This window comes from Hipposideros armiger, unplaced genomic scaffold (genome assembly GCF_001890085.2).
Source record: "Hipposideros armiger isolate ML-2016 unplaced genomic scaffold, ASM189008v1 scaffold_385, whole genome shotgun sequence".
In the NCBI taxonomy this organism is placed as follows: Eukaryota; Metazoa; Chordata; class Mammalia; order Chiroptera; family Hipposideridae; genus Hipposideros; species Hipposideros armiger.
In genome coordinates, this window is record NW_017731735.1 from 11,357 (window position 1) to 12,918 (window position 1,562).

A 1,562-nucleotide genomic window follows, 5' to 3' on the forward strand; every position below is an offset into this window, starting at 1 on the left:
ATGCCATCTCTTGAACAGAACTGGGGTTGGTGCTGTTTAGAATAATCATGCCTTCCTTTCCACTACTCTTTCTTCTAATGTCACACTGGTGACAGAGTTGGGATAATCCGTTTGCAACATATATAAGTGCTAGGCCCAAGGACATCAGAGACAGGGTTCTCTAGACAATGGGCAGAGAAAACTTAGTGGAGGGTAGCTATTAGATTAGTCGGCATCCATTTCCCCATCGCCTGGCAAAAGTAACCAGCATTTCTTGAGGGGAATTGCCCACACAGAGGCTCTATGGTTTGGGTGGGACAGTCCCCTTCTCAGCCCAAAGGGTGCTAAATAACCAAAGGAAAAAAAACAATCAGGCCTCAGCTACAACAGATCGAATGATGACTTGTTTTTATTTGTAAATATCAACTCCAGGACTTGTGTTCAAAATTGTGGGGTAAGAGAAGTTCTAGTTTTCTCTGTCACAGAATATTTATATTTGAAGAGGGGATACTAAATATCCCAAAAGTATGAGGCTGCAATGCTGGTAAGATAGGAAATGGAGTGACCACTTGGCGTATTGAGGTGTGTCCAGGGCTACCTGGGCCTCAGGCAAGTTCAGCCTCTATCTCACACCACCTATCAGAACCCTCCCCCCACCCCCAAAGCCCTAAGCACCCCGTTCTCTACCCACAGGTTTTCTGTCAATCCAGCCGACCATCAGCTTCTAAAAAGCAGGGCCACTTACTCATACCACTTAACATAGCTTGCTAAATAATTATTCATGATTTCATCACAAAGGAAAAAAAGCCAGGAGATATGAAATGGAAACATTCTTGATTTAATCACTAAGGGACTTGTGGGGTTCCAGCCCCTCTGCTGGTTGTAGACACGACCTTCACTTCTTTTTCCTTCTTCTGGCTTTTGCCCTATGGCTGAGCAGTCTGAGTACAAATGTGGTGACAGTGCCATTCTCACCTAATCAAACCAGAGAAATTCAACAAACCACCTTGTATGATGACACCCAGGAAAACTAAAGGACCACATGTTGAGGAGATGTGTGAGTCACTGAGCCACACTTCCTTTGCTCCCCTCAGGGGCTTTGTGTCTAAAAGGAAGAAAACACCAGCAGCTCTGACCTGGGCAGACCTTCAGGGAAGATGCATCCACTCCTGCTCTTGTTGGCCTTTCTTCTTCTGCCCACTGGGGCCGGGACAGGTGAGTGACCATCCCAATCCTGAGGTCTGAGCCCATCTCATATAACTCCCTGTACTCCTGACCCTTTAGTCCAGCACAGGCAGGGATTGTCCTCCATTTGAACCCAGGGGGTTTCTGAACCCCAGCTCCCAACCCAACCCCAGACCATTAAGTCCCATGTAGATAGATACTCAACAAGGATGGCCAGGAAGAAGGCTTCCGCCACAAGGTCTTAGCCTCCCTCTTATCACCTGGAAAGCAGGTTGTTCATAGAAAGGCAATTGGCAGAGGATGTGAAGCTACAAAAGACAAGTAAACTTCCTCACTCTAACCCAGGAGTTGGCACCTCAGACAAAATGCCTGCAGTAGTGAGAGTTGTCGTAGGACCA